General features: G+C 43.5%; 1 protein-coding gene across 6 annotated transcripts in view; it reads left to right on the forward strand.

The window, feature by feature from the left end:
* The window catches only part of ERBB4 (erb-b2 receptor tyrosine kinase 4), a 760,363-nt gene that overhangs the window by 75,692 nt on the left and 663,264 nt on the right, over positions 1 to 21,407 (forward strand). The gene's annotated exons all lie outside the window — the stretch shown is intronic.

Raw genomic sequence — 21,407 nt, forward strand, 5'->3', positions numbered from 1 at the left:
AGCCAGGCAAGAAAAACAGTTTAGCAGAGTGCGGCAAGAGGGTTGGCTGGAGGCTTTTTAAAAGCCATGAATAGTCAACTCAAACGCCGGGATTTCTGGGCTTTGGTTGCTCATTATTTTGGCTCCCTGACTTCTCCTAGGATGCAGCACAGGATGTACAAGCTTGCTGCTTATGTACAAACACAGGCTGCTGCTGGGGGGAGAATGAAAGCTAGAAAGTTCATATCTTTTATGGATTACAAAGAGGAGCCAAGACTTGTGTCCTCCAGCATGACGCATATTATGCACTGGGCAGACTGAATGAAGATCGTGCGTAGTATTTGACACACTGTTTTGCTTGCGCTAACATCTGCAAATGTTTTGGCTGCAAATTCAGTGTGTATTTATATCTGCAGTCCTGCTCATTTCACTTGGCTCTGTTACCACCTGAGTTTTTTTATGGCAGGAGAAGTGACCTGGTTGGGGGAATTCCACCCCCCCCCCCCAATGTCTTGATGCTTGAATTTGCTCTCTGCTTTCCATTCAGCTGGAACCAGGAGCCTGTTCCTGCTTCTCTGACTTGTGCAGTCAATTTTATTCTTGTCTTTGGCAGGAATCAGCGGAAACTTTTGTAAGCAGTTTTGAGCTTAAATTTGGGGACAACAGCAGCCATGACAGCCTCTTACTTAACTGGTGGTGGGGAGCTTATATAGTATCTGAGCATGTGCAACTTTGCAGGCTTCAAAGAGTTTCTCTCCAATCAGAATGGTTGTCCATTATTCTAGGCAATTTACCCAGGATCCCAACATCTTATTGGGCAGTGCTTAAGAGAAGGAAGAAATCCGGAAGAAGGCTGTTTGGGCAGATAATCTAACCATGATAAATTAGAGGCTTGTGTTGCAGGACTTTGCTGAATACATGCAGCTGGGATTTTTTGTTGTTAATTGAAGTCTTTATAAGGGGTGCTAAATATTTCCCCAAAGTTTTCTAAAGGCCTATCACTTTCATTAAAAAATTGGAGCAACTTTTCAGCCTCAAGGGTCCATTTGACTCAGTTCTAATCTCATAATTTGTCAAATTGTGCCTTCCTTCCTTCCTTCCACCTGGTGCAGAATGTTTTTCTTCTTAATCAAAGTTTACATTTCTTCCAAGAGAAAAAAACAAACAGACAGCTGAAGATAAACCTGAAAATCTCATCTCTCTCTGATTATAATATCCTCTGTTAACTTGTTTATCTGGTTTTGGGATAGTCTGACCTAGATGACCATCTGGGTCTCACTCTACTCTGTAATTTTAAGTTAAACCCTTAATCATACACCTTCAATTCCACATTTTCTTGTGGTAATTTCCCCTAATTTCATTTACATCAGTTGTTTCCCTGCGCACCCCATACTGAGAATGACTATCCCATATTTTCCCACAAGGGAGGAAGATAATTTAGACCATAAACCTGAGGGCAGGGACTGTGTTTTGATCACTGATCTTTGTAAACTGCTCTGGGAGCCTTTTTTTGCCTGAAGAGTTGGGGGGGGGGGGGAATCCTTCGGATAAATTAAAATAATACAATGTTTCCAGTTTTGGAGGAAAAGAGGGCTGCCTGTTGGGTTTACCTATCGTTACACAGTAGTGTGTGTGTTTGTGTCAGGGAGAGCAATGTACTTGGCCAGTGAGCTGACACAAGCTCTACTGGTGGTTGTGGCTGCAAGCTAGTCACCAGCCACTAATTCCTTGCCCTCAGAAATACAGTCAGTATAGAGCTCCGTTGAGCAAGCTCCATTCTTCAGGCACAGGTGGGCTCTGCCCTCCAAATAACTTTGGTTTTGTCTTAACTGCACTTAGGACGTGCCATACTGTCTCTTAATCTGACTGCCAAACTCCCAGAACCAAATCTGAGGGTCTTTCAATCTAAAACATGGTATGGCAAAATGTTGGCACAACAACTGCTTGTTGATGCTGGTAATATACATACTATGTTAATTAAACACAGAATGCTTTTCACCTTAAAAAGAGAATCCCACCAGCAACTTGTGAAGAATTTTTCAAAGGTATAAGAGATGTAATCCAAGTGGCAGCATTATTAGATTGTGTGCTATAAATGTTCCCGTGCCATCTTTACACAATATAATCAAAGCTGTGTAACACACAAAGACAATGCTGTTTCATTAGGTTCACAGATGCTGCCAGGAGTTCATCACGGCTTTCCTCACACTCTAGACTCCCTGTGAATCACTCCCAAAAGGGGCGAGGGGAAGCCGCCTGCAAAAATGAATGGTCCCTTGCTGATCTAGACACATGCAGTCTAAAAGCAGGTCTCTTGGAGGTCATCCTTTAGAGAAAAAAATGTATTGACCATTCCTGCTTCCATTGGTGTTTAATGAACTCAGATGCACAGCACGAAAGTGGAGCTCAATAATGTGCAATGATGGCTTCTTTTAAAGGAGAAAAAAAAAAACCTAATTGGATTCTTATCAGGTGATCTCTCAACAAGGCAGCATAGCTGCTAATTACTGTTATTGGTGACATTTGGATTTATTTAAGTCTAACGCCTCCTTTGGGTTAAAAAATATGTATTTACCCCTAAAAAAGGAAGGGGGGAGTGAGTTATTTAACACTCATTGGGGTGCTGTCAGATAGAATAGCAGTGTACCTATTAAATTTTTAGAGCCAGATTATGATTCACAGCCGGTGCACAGGAGCAGCAAGACCCCAGCAGCAACAACTAATTAATCAGGGGCTAAAAGTGCAAAGGGGAGAAGAAAGTGGAAAACTGGAGCCAAATAATAAGAGCCTTACTGGGGCAACAGTCTGTTGAGGATTTCAGTTTTTATAACCTGCAATATGTAATGTGGTGACAATATAACATTTTAATCTGTTGAGTGTTTCCTGTTAGTGTACAGTTCCTTTCTTCTAACTGCTGATAACTCATGGATTGAAATAGAGAGGTGAACCAGGACCATTTAGGAATGCCAATTTGCCACATCCCCTTAGCACTCTTTCAGGTTTATGTTAGGGATGTGCATAGTGCAAAGATTTGGTCGGGATCCCACTTCATAATCTTGGATAGGGGGCTGTCTTGGCTCAGACAGGCATTGTGCTTTGGTTCAAATCTGAAGTGAAGACTCACTTTGGAAGGTTTTCTGAAGCTTCCTATGCCTCACCATTGACCATAGTGTGGAAATCAATGAATGGCTGTAACATTTTGATGTTCTGGCAGAATTAGATGAAATGTGCAGGCATGTGAGAATGTTAAGAATGTCAAATGTCAGAAAAATAGGCTTTTGTGCAGGGGCAGCTTTTTTGCATGTATTTTTTTAAGGGCCCCCCTACTTTCTCTGTGGTTCTGTGGCCAATTTGCATCAAGGCTGCATCATAGAGGTGCCCCAAGGAATATTTCCTGCAATGTTTTAGAAGAGTAGGTATAGGGGTTAGGGAGCTGTGATGAATGAAAAACAGTCTGAGGCATTTTCTTTGTTTTCTGCTCAGTTGGCACCAAAGTCTAAGTCAGAAAGTTCAAAGCTGATTAGACAGAGAGGGATATGGGAATACAGGAGAGGAGGTGGATATCACTGTATGGTGCGTGCGGGGTGGGGGCAGAATGGAAGTGTACACTGTAGTACTTGTTCAGTACACATTTGTAACGGGATTTATATTCCACCTCTCCACCAAAAATCTACAAACAGTTTAAATATATATGTACATGTTACAGAGTCACACAAGAAACACACACAACAGCACAGATATAGTCAGACAGATGCTATACTATATTCCTAGCCAGATGCACACAGACTTACAAATAACTATCTAAAATGCTACTGTGGCTAGAAGGGGGGGGTGGGGGTGGAAGAGGGGAGTGGTGCCTCTATGATGCTAATAACTCATTTGCAAGGCAGGCACATAAAAGAAAACCACATGACTAAATAAAAAAATAGAAGGATGCACATGGTGAAATTTTAGGAAATTGGTCTGGATTGAAATAAAGATTTAGGTTGCACAAGCAAAACACAGCTACCAAGAACTGCACAATTTTTAGTGGTGTTTGTAACCAGGTGTCAGAAGTTATACAACAAAAGTATTTACTTGAAGGAGGCTGTTTATGCTCATCTATTCTCAGAGTCCCTGCTGCTCTTTCTTTGTAATGCTATGCTGAGTTGCTTCCTTACAGCTGTTCCCTCTGTGACACAGTTATTCCCCTATTTATTTTATTTTATTTTATTTTATTTCATTACATTTATATACTACTTGATTGTAAAAAACAACTACCCTCAAAGCAGTTACTTCCTAACTATCTTATTCAGCTTCATATGTTTAGTTCTACATTAATACACCAGCAATTTACTGCAGATTCAAAACCAGGTCAATAAACATACCTAAGGAAGCTACAGAACAGGATTAACCCAGGAGGGGACCTTTCTGAGGGCCACTGGGCCTTTTTCCTTTGAGGATAAGTCCAGCTAGAAGCTTAGGGCTCACCCACACAGTGTGGTGTAGTGGTTGAGAGCGGTGGACTCGTAATCTGGTGAACCGGGTTCGCTTCCCCGCTCCTCCACATGCCCCACTCACCTCACAGAGTGTTTGTTGTGGGGGAGGAAGGGAAAGGAGAATGTTTGAGACTTTGAGACTCCTTAAAGGGAGTGAAAGGCAGGATATCAAATCCAAACTCCTCCTCCTCCTCCTCCTCCTCCTCCTCCTCCTTCTTCTTTCCCCCCTCTTTTTCCCCTTGGGGAAAACCACTCTTTTGCACTCAGTTGGAGCAAATGGCAATTTGAGATTTATCCAGATTGATGTTTTCTCTGATGTAGCACTAAAGAGTGGGCTTTTCATGGGAAAAGAGTGAGGCCACTTGGATCCATGCCTAGAGAGTGTGGGTTAAGCAGAAAACAACTCAGACCCATGCTTTCTAGGTATGGGACAAGAAGCAGAATTGTGGATGAGCCTTTAGAGTTAGTTGAGAATTCAGGCGTGATGAGAATTCAGGCGTGATGAGCACACTTTGAATGATGCATGGGTTCCATAGATTCTAGACAAGTCAAACCAAAGTAGAAGTTAGTTAATTAGGGATGTTTGAACAGACTTTTATTTTGTGTTGCATTTGTAGACCGAATAGCTGTCACGGGCAGCTCATAGTTTGAGCAGAGAAGAAGTTGGGGGAAGAAAGAACCCTTTCCTCTCCCATTGCTTGACCAAAATCACTTTCCCAGTATTGGGTTTGTTCAAAAATGCCCCACTGTCTTCCATTTATGGGGTTGCCTCCTCCTTTTCTTCCAGCTGGGGTACATCTGTCCTTCCTTGTACACTAAACCTGCACTTTCCTTACCACTATTGCACACAGAAAAACAATAGCTAGAATGAATCATTTCTTTCTGAAAACAATGCAACAAGTTTTTGTGCATGCATATTTTATTAAAAGCATTGTCACTGATACATGTTTACACTTGTTTGTTTAAATAAAACATTAGTGCTATTATTGAATGTAGTACTCTACACATACATTTATATACAGTATCACTATGAAACAGAACTGCAAATGTTTCCAATAAATGATGCTGACTAGGGCAGTCTAATGGTAGGGCTGGTACTGAGGCCTGGTGTGGGTGGCGCTGTGGTCTAAACCACTGAGCCTCTTGGGCTTGCCGATCAGAAGGTTGGCGGTTCAAATCCTTCTGAGCTCCCATTGCTCTGTCCTAGCTCCTGCCAACATAGCAGGTCGAAAACACACCAGTGCAAGTAGATAAATAGGTACCGCTGCAGCGGGAAGGTAAATGGTGTTTCTGTGTACTCTGGTTTCCATCACAGTGTTCCGTTGTGCCAGAAGCAGTTTAGTCATGCTGGTCACAGGACCCAGAAAGCTGTCTGTGGACAAAGGCTGGCTCCCTTGGCCTGAAAGCAAGATGAGTGCCGCAACCCCATAGTTGCCTTTGACTGGACTTAACTGTCCAGGGGCCCTTTACCTTTACCTTTACCCTGCAGCCAAACCCAATTGGCTATGTGGTGTCATGATGATATCATCATGTTCACTGCAAGATCCCTGACTGGCTGGGAATGTGCGGTGAAGAAGCCCCTTGAAGCCTGTACCAAATGGCTGCAGACCAGCATGATAGAAATGTTCAAGAGAATGACAGAAAGAGTGAGCATGCCTGCAGAATCCCTCCAGTGGCAACTCTCACAACAAAAAATCAAACCTCACAAAATGCAGCCCAGCCTTAAAATCAAAAATCAAACAAATGGTTTAAACAAATAAATGGTTTAAAATAAATAAATTTTATTAAATAAATAAATAAATAAAATGAACAAATAAATCCTTTAAAAACCAGTAGCCAAAAATTAGTAAAACAATTGTATGAGTAAATTGAGATGGTGTTCAAAACAGGGCACAACAGGTGGGATTTCACCTTCCTAAAACATAGTGGCAATGGCATGTGGCAATTTTGTGTACTATCTGATATTCTTGATAGCACACCTGCAATATTCCATACTGTTCCATACTGCATTGGGGAAAACTGTCTGCAATGTGTGACATTAGTCTGGAAGAAGCTAAAAATACCGTATTTTCCACTCTATAGGATGCACCCGACCATAGGACACACCTTTTTTAAGAGGGGAAGAACAAAAATAAATAAATCTCCCCCTCTCTGCGCAGCGCCCCTTCAGTGAAGCGCCAGGAGAAATGGAGCCCCTTCCATTTCTCCTCCCGCTTCGCTGAAGGGGCGCTGTGCAGCTCTCCCTCTCCCACGTTGCCTTCGCCTTCAGTGAAGGCAACCCGAAGCCTCCAGAGGGCAGCGGGAGTACCTGCTGCGCTCCGGAGGCTTCAGGTGGCTATCCCTGAAGCCAGGAGAGTGAGAGGGGTCGGTGCGCACCAACCCCTCTCTCTCTCCAGGCTTCAGCGAAAGCAACACGAAGCCTCTGGAGCGCGGCGGGAGCGCTCCCGCTGCGCTTCGGAGGCTTTGCGTTGCTGAAGCCAAGGAGCCTGCATTCGCTCCATAAGACGCACACACATTTCTGTTTAATTTTTGGAGGGGAAAATGTGTGTCTTATAAAGCGAAAAATACGGTACCTGTGAAGATAATTTTTACCCACATCCTTGTGTAGTATATTTGTACAGTATGTTTGTTATTACATGTGCATACACTATGACCCATATAACCAGCTTCTCTGAGTGATTTACAGAGGCGTTTAAGATACTGTAATTCCAGTTACCGGGTGGGGATCCTCTGATGGCAGTGGCATTGTCTGCCTTACACCCTTCTTGTGTCAGTGATGTATTAAAATACCAGTGATACAGCTAGCAATTGAGGAAGGGCAGGCCATTGTATCACACTTTGCTGTATATCATTCCTGTGATTTTATGGCTGTCTGTTCTTATCTCCCACACACCCTATCATTTAGCTTTGAACAAGTGGCAGGTGGAGGAGAAACAGACACTCGGCTGAGGTAAATGGCATTGCAACACCATTATTTCACACTCTGCATGCCCTGTTAGAGGCACAGTTGGAGGCTGGTCCTTTCAGGAGCTTTGTGCTACAACCCCTTGTATAAATGAGGTGTGGAATTTAGTGGGGTTTCTGGAATGCTAAAGCAAATGCAGCCGATTAGGCAGAAGGAAATTGATCAATGAATGCCTCCCCGTTTTGTGGCATTGATTTAAAAGCAAGCAAGCAAGCAAAAGTGGCAAACTGCAAATTTCTTTGTTTGTTTATTGATTTATAATTTACTCATAGCCTCTGTGTCCCACCCTTCAGCCGAAAAGGCTCCCAGAGCGGCTTACTCTGGGACAGAGGATGGTCCCTGCCCACAGCCAAGCAATCTAAAAAAAACTTGACACACAAGGTGGGAAGGATATGGAGTGATGAGGTGGGGAGAAGATGAAAAGGGACCAAACTCCAGGGGATATTAGGCACACTTTTTAAAATAAAAAATGTGTTTATAGTTTGGAAGAAAAGCAACTGTAGGGCCTCAATGCAGAATGTGGTCCCATCCTGACCTGTTTTTCTGCTTAAGTTCCCCCATTTTGGGCTGAGGTTTGCCCTCAAGTTTGCGGCAAACAGCACTTTGGGGGCCAAAGAGTTATGGTGGGGGCGATTTACAACTTTCAGCAGAAAACCAACTCAGGGCCCTGATTCAGAGCATGTTCTTAACTGGGAACTCACAGCTGCTTTCCCCTCCAAAATAAAAGTAGTTTACCTTACCCCCAGAGCAGTACTTATTTATCTACTTGCACTTTGACGTGCTTTCAAACTGCTAGGTTGGCAGGAGCAGGGACCGAGCAATGGGAGCACGCCCCGTCGCGGGGATTCGAACCACCGACCTTCCGATCGGCAAGTCCTAGGCTCTGTGGTTTAATCCACAGCGCCACCTGCTGCTGAGTAGGAAGGGACAAAAAAGTACCAGCCAGTTACAAAAGTGAATGTTTTCATATTCCTTCACTGAGGGCAGTTTTGATGTTCCATAAGATTCCTCCAGATACCCTCCTACACCTGTGTTCATAATATGAAAATGCATCAGTATCAATGTTCTTGTGTTGACACTTCTTCAAAGAGCATCTGGTGGGCAGAATGGGAGCTTCAAAACACCCAGGGGCCCCTTAGCCAGCCTTCTAGGGAGTTTATAATGCTGTTCATTGCCTTGTGTGGACTTTGTCATGGACCACAAGCTACTTTTTGCCCAGGGATGGTCTATTTCTTACATATTTCACATATGTTTTAATATCCCCCCCCCAAAAAAAAAATCACTGTGCAGGTGAAGAATTTCAGCTTTCCTGGACCTTGTCCTTTCCTCTTGTCACCATGCCAGCCACCCTGTGGTAGATCAGCCATTTATATTTCTATATTTTATTTCACGTTTCTTGTGGGGGGGTGTGTGTAAAAATTTGTGAGGCTGAAGTTCCTTTGGGGCCAGATAATCTTTATATCTCAAATACATAAGCTTCCAATCCCATCTACTTTTGTGTATCCGAATATGTCTCTTTTGACATTATATTGTGAGAATTATACAAGCTTCTTAATTTGGCTGTTTGTTCAAACTGCTATATTTTTCCTTCTGTAGGCTTATTTCCCCTACGGGAGGACAAAATACCTGATAAAATCTTATCAGGGCTATGGCAAGCATTATTTGGAGCAAAAGAAACTGCAGCAAATCCAGCTTATCACTAGAAGTTCAGATTCAGTGGAGGCGGGAACGCCCGTGCATGGATTGTTATCTTCTGCATTAAAAGAAACTTGCAAATGCTGCAAGAAACCTGTTTTCTATAGTCATCAGTTAATAACTACATTTATTTCTGTTGAAGATCACTGGAGATTACCCTTGGCTGATATTGTGTTCAGTCCCACAGAGTTCCCCTGGGGAGAGTGGGGTGGGGAGCAGGTCAGCAAAGGCACAATTCTGGTCATTGCTGTGTGTTGTTGTTGTTGTTTTACAAAAATGACACTTTCCCGCAGCGAAGCAGCAGGAACTGGATAGGCCCACCATCTGATAATCTGTGTTCATTGCACAGAAGTCTCTGAAGATTTTTGCTTTACTGTTTTTTGTTTTGTTTTTAGATTCCCAAAGGCTGTTTTGAACTATTGTGAAGATAGACATTCTAAAATATAAAGATAAAGGTACCCCCGACCGTTAGGTCCAGTCGTGACCGACTCTGGGGTTGCGGCACTCATCTCGCTTTACTGGCCTTGGGAGCCGGCGTACAGCTTCCGGGTCATGTGGCCAGCAGGACTAAGCCGCTTCTGGTGAACCAGAGCAGCGCACGGAAACGCCGTTTACCTTCCCGCCGGAGCGGTACCTGTTTATCTGCTTGCACTTTGATGTGCGTTCGAACTGCTAGGTGGGCAGGAGCTGGGACTGAACAACGGGAGCTCACCCCGTCGTGGGGATTTGAACTGCCAACCTTCTGATGCCGACCTTCTGATCGGCAAGCCCTAGGCTCTGTGGTTTAGACCACAGCGCCACCCGTGTCCCATTTTCTAAAATATACTATTACCCTAATATGATTCTACTTCTCTAATACTGGGGGGAGGTGGGGCTCATCCCACCACCTTTGTGCCAGTTCTGGTAGCTCCTGATTTCAAAAAGACATAGTGTGGGAGTGGCATGATTTACCTAAAATTTGGGGAGCCAGGGGCTAGGGCTTGTAGAGGCCATGAAAGCTTTTATAGATTCCCAACACCACCCCATAATTTGAGCACTGACAGATTCTGGTACTGCCTAGAACAGGAATTGGAAGATCTGAAGAACTTCAAGGGACAGCCCAACCCTGGCATGCCACATGGCGACCCAACCTACTTCAAGTGGTATTGGGGTGGTGGTGGAGATAACTGGGGGATGATGGCAGGATTAGTGTCTGAACAGTGCAACAAGACATTTTAAAATGGTGGCCCTAGCAACAGCACAGCCCAAACACCATTTGGGCTCTGCCTCAAGTAGCAAGCTTTCTGGTGGCAGTGTCAAGGGAACTGAAAGGTGTTTCTCAAGTTGTGCAAATCTCTAGGTGTGGTGTGCAGAGGTAATTTTACTTTAAATATGTATGAATGTGCAATCCGTTCTTTTCAGAGCAGCATAGTGATTATCTTTTCTGACACAGCTGTGCAGAATGTGCATTACTGTTGTTGTTAATTGGGTTTATTTTGCTTGCTTTTGCTGAGGAGCAGGGGGTTGTGTCTCTCTGTGTGTCTGTTTAAAAAAACCTGAAAATACAATATTGGCCCAGTGCATAAGTGGCAATGATAGGGGAAACACTTGCTTAAATTCAGGTGCTGTAGCATCCTTTAATGAAGCGAAGGGAAATTGTCAAAAGGAGCAATGCCCTTCTCCCAGCCAGCCCCGCATTTGTTCCCAATGCGATGGCAGATCTTTGCAGAAAGGGGAGCAGGTCCTTTCTGGCAAAGAACTGAGAGGGTAGCTGTGTGTGAACAGTGCCGTATTGTGCAGCCCCTTCAAAGGCAGGAAGCTGGGAGAGCTCTATGTGAGCCTTAATCCTCCCATCAGCTTGGCCCATCCTGCCATTCCTCCCAGAAGCTCCTTCATTTCGACATGGCAGATAAATAGGTGTGAGTGGGAGGCAGGGGCCCGGCATAGGAAGGTGGGTCCCATGGAAAGGGCTGGCAGGGGATAGAGCTCAAGGGCTGCTTCGCCATTCACTCCCCTTGATCCCTTGGCATTCATGTCAGCATGACAAATGCAGCCTCCTTCATCGAGTACTCTTGATGGTTGCATCGGCTAATGCAGCCGTGGGTAGATGACGAGAAAGACAAAGGAAAGTATTATACAAGTGCAAGTTTGTGGAATGGGCTCTTTGTGTTTATGCAGAGTTTGAAAGAAAGGCACTAACGGGGTATAAATAGATTCTTTGTAGCAGTTTTTTTGGGGGGAGGTCATCATACACAGATGTGCCCAGAATATTTTGTTTTTGATCCAGTTGGGATTTATCTCTTAACATACGTTGTTTTAAAGTAAACTTTTAAAGGAGCTGGGTGGTTTGTACGAGCAGAAGCTGTCAACAAACGCATTTTATTTGGAGTCAGTTGGGCAGATTTGTAGGATACTTAAACTACAGTAGTGACAGAAGATGCCAAACCTGCTGTCTGACTCAAAAGCCAAAGTGATGTATCTGAAAATCATATGATGTTTGTTCTTCCTTTCTTCCAAAAGTATCAAGTTTGGTGGAAACTAACTGGTACCACCATGGAGAGAAAGGCTGAACAGAAAATATCATAACTTTTCTTTATGCGTGTTGAAAGGGATCCTAGCACAAATACAACATAGCGTAGAGTGCTCAAAAACATGCGCTAGCATCAAAAAGTCATTTGGGAGGCGGATGCTGTAATGGGCAGATCTCATGTAATGCAGTTCATGTAAACCCCACAATGATGGAGAATTTCAGGTGTTCATGCAATGGGGACACCAACCATATTTCTAATGTTATTTTTTTGAGGGGAGCCATTAAATGATGATTTATTACCAAAAATGTTTTAACTCTTGTTTTAACTCTTCTTCAGGGGTGTGTCTCAGCAAGTCACTCCTGAGAAGGAGTTATAGCACTCGGAACATTTTCAGCTGATCCCTGTCAGTATTCTGGAGCCATGTTTTGCCTCACAACCTGGCTAAGGCTACATCTGTAGTTCTTTCTTGTGCTGAGTCAGCCCATTGGTCAGCCGGCCAAATGCTTTTGCTCTGACAGCAGCCCTCTCTCTCAGCACCACTATCTGCGAATGTTTTGCCTGGAAATGCCAGGGACTTCTTTAAGCAAATCAATTGGTCTACCACTGAGTTATTTTAGTGAATTTTACCCAAAGCAGACTGATATTCCTCAGAATCCCTTGGGCAGCTTGATGATGATGCCGATGAGCGTCTTGCTGCCATGCTGTTGTGATGTTCCGTCCTGAGACGCACCAGTGGATGCAGCTTCCTTACAGAAGGCCACTTAGGGCACCATTTTTTTACAAGGTCTTTTTGAATTTCTAGCTACCTGATCAAAATGCAGCGTGTGAATTCCTGGCACATGAATTTTACTTGCAGTCAGGTATGTACCCTAAGATGAACTCTGGAGCTCCGGTGAATCTGACTGCAGGAAATATCCGTGTGTGCTACTGATTTGCACATTATGCTTTTGGAAGGTATGCCGAGGCTCCGCTCTTGCTGCCTGAAGAGAATTTCATTCTCTGAGGAGGATCAGCATAGCAGACTACTGCCAGTTCATGCTATATTATTCTGACAAATACCTTGTGGGGAAACTTGCAACATGTTAATAATGCTCCCAGTCCTCTTGATAGAGCCCCCCCCCCCAGAATGAAGCTCCAGAGCTCTTGTGTGCATGGCCCCAGCCCCCTCCCAGCAGCCTGCAGCTTTCTCGAATCAGAATAAATGACGTTTTGTGCGTTTTGTTTCAAAATATTCAAGTCATCTGTAGATAATAACCTCATCCGACATTCATTCCTTGACAGCATCATAAAAGTCTACTTTCTTCAATCCAGATAGAGGCGTCTTTCTGAAATGAAATACAACTCTGAGTGGAGCAGAATAAAGCTTTTTATGTTCCAAAACAAAGCAGGCAACACCTTGGAGCTTGAATGCAGTTTGGAATGATCTCTTGGACTGTTTATGTTCAGTCAGGTGTTGATGCAGATGAAGATCTGCATGGTGACAATACAACTGCCTCACCAGAGGTCAGCTTTTGAACACACTGTGCCGTAAACATACTCTCCATTTCAGATGAAATCATTAAGGACATTTCTTGCATCATACCCACGGAAAGGAAGGCAGGGGTGGGATGAAGTAATCAGCACAGAAAATTCTGGTCATTCTGCACTGCAGGAATCTTTTAATATCACTAGCACATGGAATTATTTGGATCAGAATATGTGGGCCCTATATGATCCCAACAATATATTTGGTTATTAAATACTCTTAACTGGAGCATTAACATTTCTTTTAAGTGCCTTATTGTAGATATGGCAGGATTGGGGAATGAAGCAATATAATGTCATTTAACATAATAGCAGCACTTCACAGTTTTAGGGCACCTTTAGAGCTTCAAATGTGAGTTCCAGTGCCAGCGCATGAGCAAAGTGTCTCCTGGTTTAACACTGTCCCACTCAGCAAATTGCAAACATTAAATTTTACTCCCTTCCCCCGCCCGTTAAAAAAAAATCTGTTGAAATGGTGTAATATGCTAATAAAATTTCATCCCTCTTGACTAATAAGACTATGAACCTGCTGCTCAATAAGTTTACAATGTTCCCCCATAAATATAGACAGTCAAGCAGATGTTAGTTGTGGTGGCGGCAGCGTACTTCAAGAGCCGTCAGCAACTTGGGGGGAAATTCTGAAAGGAATGTTTGCTGTTATCTGAGAATTCAAATGTTGGCCCTCTATTTCCACAGCTTTTCTTGTTTATTGCCTGTGTCTAAGTCTGGAAGAAAACCAAGTTTCCAGGCTTTCCTCTTTCTTCCCTCCGTGGAAATAATGATGGTGTCACAGTGCACAACTACTGGTTTGGAACAGATAAAAAACAGTCCAGAGCTCCAGTCCCCAATACGAGGGCTGTAGCACCTCAGTTAAGTACAACTTGAGGCACCCGTGACATGCAGATGATTGCTGTCCTCAGCCATGAGCCACCTGGCTTCATCTGAAACCAAAGTTGAGCATCCCATATCAGGACACATGCCTGGTTACCCTGAGTGAACTTTTCTGGGAAGCAGATGCTCTCTCTCTCTCTGTGTGTGTGGCCCTATTGATTCTCCTTGCCCGGTCAGTGGCTTTTGACATCATCAGCAAGGATCTCCTACGGTCTGCACTGAAGCTCTAGCTCTGAGTGTGTATGGTGTATACTTTGCACTGGGGCCCCTCCTGCCTGCCCAGGAGGCTCCATAAGTGAAAGCAGTTGTTTCATCTCCAGCACTTGCCAGGCCCGGTGTGTCTGGAGATGCAGTGTCTCTTGAGCAAGAGGCTGAAGACAGCAATAGTCAGAGAGGAGAGGGAGGATGTGGTGAGCAGGCAAGCGAGGAAGGGGTTGGCAGCAGGGAGGGGGTGAGCAACTAAGATGTGGGGTGGGGGGTGCCCTGATTTTTCTCACAAAATGTTGGAGGGTATGTCATTTACATTTTTCATTACCATTATTAAATATTTCAATGTACCTTTTATCTTTTACTGCACACAGACACACTATTATTACTAAGAATCAACATGAAACAAATTTTTCATTCTTTTATATGCCTAGTGGCCTTGTTGCACTGAGATAATGTGTGGAACCTCCTGTTTCCCCCCCTTAATAATACAACATGGAAGCAATTGGCTTAAACACTATAGTGTCTCAGCTCTTAGAGGCATATGCTACAATCCTGCTATCAATTGTGTGTATCTGGCTGACTGCAGTGAAACTTATTCATGGGGGGGGGGGAGCAGGATTGCCTCCAAAATGGGGTGACCAAGGTGAAGGTTGGTGTAGGAGCAGTACCAATGGGCAAACTCCACTCAGCTCAAATTGGAACTAGCTCAGTATTGACAAGTTTTTCCCCAGCAAGCATCCAGGAGAGCTCATCTGTTTTCTGAGAGCTCTCATCAAGTTCATAATATTGGTGCCTGTGTTCTCATGGTGCTGCCTGGGAACTGTGTTTGGCTTCACATGTTAATCACTTCACTTCTTTGTAAATATGCTATCAAGCTACTCATTGGTAGCCTGAGCTATGTGGATATGAACTAACCTTCACTCCTTTAATGGGAGCCAGTGTGGTGTAGTGGTTACGAGTGGTGGACATCTCTGCTCCTCCACCTGCAGCTGCTGGGTGACCTTGGGCCAGTCACACTTCTCTGAAGTCTCTCAGCCTCACTCACCTCACAGAGTGTTTTTTGTGGGGGAGGAAGGGAAAGGAGATTGCTAGCCGCTTTGAGACTCCTTTGGGTAGTGATAAAGCGGGATATCAAATCCAACTCTTCTTCCACATCTGTGCACCCATCCAGTATGCAGGTTAAAATATTTGACATTGGCTTCTCCCACCTGTATGGGTTCTCATATCTCTTGAGGAGTTAGAGCTTGGCAACTAAAGGGTATGGTAGATCAAAGGGCAGAACTTGGTATCGTCAGGGTAGAATCTGGTGGTGCCTTGAGAGGGTGACAGAGCCTGACTATGGTGGATTAGGATTGAACCCTGATAGATATGGGCAGTGCTTTTACTGGGGGGGGGGTGCAGGGGTACGCATACCCCTAAACATTTTCTGAATCTAAGTTTGGCCTCGTTGAAGGGCAGCATTTCAGTATGAGTAGGAAAATGAGAGTACCCTTAAACATTTTTTAAGAAAAAAAGCACTGGATATGGGGAAGTTGAGGTAATTGCTAAAGCATTTGAGCCAAGTAGAAAATATCCCGCTTCGTCACCTTGAGATTTTAGTCCTTCCCCTGGAGAACCTGAGACAGGGGCTACCTCTGAGAAACCCTGAAATCTGATAACCATTCTGGTTAGTTAGTTAATATCTGCAGCCTAGAAGTTTTATTCCTTCTTGCAGAGTATGTATTATGGTCATGTGTCATGTGAGATTTGCTAATAGGGCAATTTGGTAAGGAGTTAACATCTGGTGAAAAAAGAAGATGCATGCATCCTTAGACATGTTTGCATACTGTGAGGAAGGAATCACTAGAGAAATCCAGGGTGTTCTACTTCCGGTGTCTACACTCACGCATTCCTAAAGTTGACCTGAGGCAAGACCTGAAAGCAGCCCTCCTGGCCACTTGGAGCATCTGCAGCTGGCCCTTGGCTCTCACAGCTTGCACACTCTTAGCTGAATGAAGGAAGTGGAATGGAGAGAGGGGAAAGTTGAAAGGCAGCATACACTTCCTAGGAGGAAATTGTTGTTATATCAACTCTTTGAAAAGGCATGGTAGGTAACAACTTCCAGCTCACTTTAGCTATCAGTTCTGAACACAAAAGGTTTCCTACTTTTTGACTGCCAAGCCTGAGAAATAATCCAATTGTCAGTTGCTTAGTAAACCTGCTGTCAAGAAGGAGCAGTGCCCTCACCCTGTGGGATCTTTGAAGTTTCCTTTTGGTTGTAAGCAGTTGTGCATCTTATATATCTTATTTGAAAATGGTCTTGTGTATCTTGTGCTTTCAGGTTTCCCACAGGCCTCTGTGTGGCCCCTGGAAGAAGAGGATGCTGGACCTGGTGGGCCACTGGCCTGATCCATCAGCCTCTTTTTATGTACTTAATTTATTAAAGCTGAGGCAACAGGGATCATCCCTGCATAATGATAATGAGTCATGGAGGCAAGGGAGGCTTAATGCTGTGTGTGTGTGTGTGTGTGTGTGTGTGTGTGTGTGTGTGTGAATACCCTGAATTCCATATTCAGTTTAAAGCTAGACGGCGGTCAAGCTGCCATAGAGCTGTCAAGTGCTCTCAGAAAACTGCACCTTGAAGCTAGAGGGAGCTGTGTGTAAAGAGTTTTCTCAAGATTGTGCCATAAACCAGGTCATCTAGACAGGTTCAGGTTGAACATGCAGAGCTGGTTGTGTGTGTGTGTGTGTTCCAATGGTTTTTTTTTTTTTTTTTTTTTGTATTCCATTGCTAATACTCTAAAGCAACTGTTGAAATGGCAAGTAAAAATTCATTCCGCATGAATATCTATACCTGGCATCAGAAAACACCGACCCAGTCTACATGTAGTAGCAATTTGGTGATAAACTGCACCAAATTGCAGTTTCACGACATGGAAAAGGGTGTGAAAATCTGCCCTACCACAAATTATTATCCACGAGAATGGTAAAAGAGCAGCCTGGGCAGAATGTCAGCTGCCTGGGAAGGCAAATAAGGATTTTTTTGGTCAAGTCCCTAAATCTTTCCCTGTAAATTAGGAAAAGAAGAGATGCTTATCTAAGTACATACTCAAATGCTCACATAACTTAGGAAATAAACATGTTTACTTAAATCTGCCAGTCTTATTTAGCTTTTAACAGTTTGCTTTTCTACAACAACAAAGATGCTAATTCCAAACTGAGTGTATTGTTTTAAAGCTTTCACTGCTCCCCATGTGAAACACAATTTCTGTTTCCAATTCATATAAGCATAATAATGATCATTAGGTTTGACTCTGAGCAACTGAGACAATAAAAAACATTAGCTGCAGTGTTTGAATCAATATCTGCTCTTTCAACTTAGCACACAGTTGTAGAAACCTCTAATTAAGACTGCAACGATTTTGCGGGGAGTGAGGAGGGCTGTCTGTTGCTCTGCTTTTCAGTGCTGATTGGCCAGCTCAACTGATCTTCTTGGTGAAATCCAGTGCGCTGCCAGCTATTTTGAGTCTTGTAAAGTAATCAGCATTAAGGATATACTGTGGTATAAAAGCCTTACTATGAGCATGTATTAAGAGTAAGCGCCATTAGTTAAGTGACAGAAATAGTGTGTGGACCCTGAGCATGTCCTGAGTGCATTTACTTTCTTGCATTATAGTCATAGACAATGTTAGAATTACATCAAGAATTTGCAGGACAAGGTTTTCATGCAGTCTTCTGTCCCTCTCGCTTTAAACCTAACTACTGAGAGAGCAGCTCTTTTTGATGCAGTAATGGCAACAAAATTACCCACAGGAAAAAGATTGTACTATTTGTCCTGCAGATTGTTAATCAGGGAAACTGGGTCAAATAATTCCTTGAGTTACACCCATGGTAGACCTTTGCAATCAGTAGGCTGCTGACTGCAAAAGCTAACCCTCATGATGAATATTGTAATCTCTTCTATATTTCATGACATGGCGGTGTTATATTTGTGTTCAGAGGAGGTGTAGCATTTTGCCATTTAAAGAATGTTGTAGAATCCCAGTCCCCAATGCAATGCAAGTCCCCTTAATTTTTCCAAACAGCCAGCCATTGTGTTCCTAATGGAGACATCAGCTATTTTACATTATGGGAAGGTGAAATCTGCTAAGGAAAAGTCTCAGCACAACACTGTTTGCACAAATTATTTTGACTCCTCCCACATCCTAGATTCCTCTCTGCTTTTCAAAAATCCCACCCCCCAATGCTTCTGTGGGCTGGTTTAGAGAGTTGATTAAATGCTTGACCAGGCAGTTGCCCTCCCTCACCCATATCTTCTTTCTCCAGCAAGGTGGTTGCTGCTTCTCACTTATTTCATGGGCCTGCCCTGCCCATGCTCCTCCACCAGCATGACGAGAAGATGGGTTGGGGGGTGGGGTGGAGGAAGAGACAGAAATGTGTGGACCTGTGAGAGAGAGGAGGCAGGTACAGACAGGAACACACACAAGCACACACATACGCAGACTTCCCCCTGTACTGCAGCGTAAAATGGATTTCTTCGCAAACTGGGGAAAGGGAAAACAGACAATAAATAATGGATAAATTTGCTCCAAGACTTGCCACTTGCCAGTCTCCCACCAGTATGATAATGACAATGCTATTCAGAGGTAAAATATCCTGTCACTTATTTTTTTTTAAAAAAAACCCTGTTATTAAATTGTTTTCTATGGCACAACATTGCGTGTTCTACCATCCTGATTTCATTCTGCCTTATGGCAGGCGAATAGAATGAGAATGATAGTGGTTTGGCCATGGCCAGGCAAGAAAACTGAACCCACAAAGTAGCTTTTGATGCTTTGATCTGAGCTAGTTGCTACCAGTGAGGAATTCTGATAAGCTAATCATTCAAAATGAAGAGCAGTTTTCATTCTGCACTGAGACATAGCTGTGGGCTGCTGCAAATATGAATGTTAGGAATTAGAGAGATGCCGCTGATTTCTGCGGAGGAGACCTTAAACTGAAATTATTTTGTGTGCTAGTAAACACAGTTAATTTTTAGTGTATAAGGCTTTTTCTGAGGAGCTGCTTATCAAGTTACTGTAAGTCCCTTCACATAAGCAGTTGAGGCAGAAATAAGATACTATGTGTTCTGATTTAATAACCTTGCATTCAGGATAGATGAGAATGAGTATAACACTGGCTTCCTCAGATTTTCCCAGCTTTCCAAAATGCTTTCACAAGGGGTCATTTCTGAACATGGGTTGTTTTTGTAGGCTAAAGAATGAGTCGTGTTGAGAATCACACAATCCAGAAGTTGGGATGGGTGTTGGTGTAAGAGAATTCAAAGTTTGAGATGCATAGGGCTCTTAGGGTCTATTTCACACTATTAAATTATGCTGGGAAAATTTATTTTCTCGCTTAATCTTTGGTGCTTAAGGGTGTCACTAGATAGCACCAGTTCACCTTGATGTGATCCACTCCTCACCCTACCATTTCTGCTCAAAAATTTCAATTTTGTCTGGAAAGTTAAGCTGTCAAGTTCTAGCTTAGTTTAGCTTCATTTAATTTTGTTTTGTTTTGTTATGTTATATGATACTTTTCCACAGTGAGCTGTGCCGAAATTTACAAGAAGCACCCACTTATTAACAAAATTCAAAACATTGGCATGGGGAGGAACTAGATCCAATGAGTTGGGATAAAATGCGTTGAAAATTCCTACAAAATTTCTGTATTGAAATTGAAAAAGAAGCGCCACACCCTCTATGCAGGGTTTCTAATTCAGTCAGGACACCCTGTGTCACTTATAAATTGGCTATTGATTTGATAGTCCTGAATTCTCTTGTGGTTTCTGAAAGCAACACCCGCCAAGAGTGCAGCACCCCTTTCCATTTTGTTAAGCAAGATAGTTAAGGATCTTTCTCTCTTTTGTTAATGGGAGATAAACTTAGCTTGACTGACACTGGAGTGCCTGCTTGTCTCTGCACCACATCAACTGGTGATTCCTGCACAGAAAAGCCTTGCCGTAGCCAAGGAAAGCAGCCTTCACACTGAGGAACCTCCTTCCCTTCCTTGTGTTTCAAATAGAACATAAGGAAGGAAAGATATACAGTGGTGCCTCGCAAGACGAAATTAATTCGTTCTGCGAGTTTTGTCGTCTTGCGATTTTTTTCGTCTTGCGAAGCACGGTGTCGGGAAAGTTTTGGAAAAGCTTCAAAAATCACCAAAGTCTTTAAAAACCTCAAAAAAGGCTACCACACCGCGTTCTATGAGTTGCTCCTCGAAGTCAAGTCGCAACTGTATTAACGGTGTTAAGAAAAAGGAAACAAACTTGCAAGACGTTTCCGTCTTGTGAAGCAAGCCCATAGGGAAAATCGTCTTGCGAAGCAGCTCAAAAAACAAAAAACCCTTTCGTCTGGCGAGTTTTTTTGTCTTGCGAGGCATTCGTCTTGCGAGGTACCACTGTACAGTGGTACTTCTGGTTACACACTTAATTCGTTCTGGAGGTCCGTTCTTAACCTGAAACTGTTCTTAACCTGAGGTACCACTTTAGCTAATGGGGCCTCCCGCTGCTGCCGTGCCGCCGGAGCCCGATTTCTGTTCTCATCCTGAAGCAAAGTTCTTAACCTGAAGTGCTATTTCTGGGTTAGCGTAGTCTGTAACCTGAAGTGTATGTAACCTGAAGCGTCTGTAACCCAAGGTACCACTGTAATCAATTCTCTCTTGCCTCCTTTTGAGGTTCCACTGTTTCAGTCTGCCTCTTATCCCCCAAGTGCTGATGCATCACTGCACAATGGCCTTTGGCTCGCCACCATTTCATTCCCCCACTATCTTTCCCTTTACTGGGAAAGCCTTCAACAGTTCACTCAAAAGCTGCCTTTTCGTGTAAAACAAAAAGGCCGTTTTTGAGCGAGCTGTTGAAGATTGGCTTTTTGTGTAAACCTGCCTTTTTTGTTCTCCTTCCTCATTTTTTTTATAAAAATAAACCAACAACAATTTGTGGGAAAGCTTTGTGCCCTCTCTGCCTCTTCCTCTCAAGTACCATACAAGGTCATTCTGCTCTCTAGACAGATGTACCTCAGTTATGCATGCTCTGCTGCTGTGCCTTTTGGTAAACCTGCTAGTTCCTCAGCTACCTCAGGCAGATTGGCAACAGCCTGTCCTTTACCCGAAAAGACCCAAGGCTGCAGTTGGGAGAGG

Source organism: Podarcis muralis, chromosome 1 (assembly GCF_964188315.1).
Source record: "Podarcis muralis chromosome 1, rPodMur119.hap1.1, whole genome shotgun sequence".
Classification (NCBI taxonomy): Eukaryota; Metazoa; Chordata; class Lepidosauria; order Squamata; family Lacertidae; genus Podarcis; species Podarcis muralis.